A 239-nucleotide genomic window follows, 5' to 3' on the forward strand; every position below is an offset into this window, starting at 1 on the left:
TCCGCAACTCCAGAGATCTTAAGAACAGTCAATAAGGATATGCCTCCACAGTTGTACCATGATTTGCCATGGGAGAATTGTTTCATTTAAGAACTTTACAGATTAAAATAGAACAGGGGTCATCACTTTGCCCTTGGCTAAAGAAGAACTTTGAGCCTGGGGGCATAGGTAAGCTTTCTGTCAGGGTTGTCTTCCTTAGCCCTTGCTAAAAAGCCTTAAGCCTGAGGGCACAGGCTTAG

Source organism: Penaeus monodon, chromosome 20 (assembly GCF_015228065.2).
Source record: "Penaeus monodon isolate SGIC_2016 chromosome 20, NSTDA_Pmon_1, whole genome shotgun sequence".
In the NCBI taxonomy this organism is placed as follows: Eukaryota; Metazoa; Arthropoda; class Malacostraca; order Decapoda; family Penaeidae; genus Penaeus; species Penaeus monodon.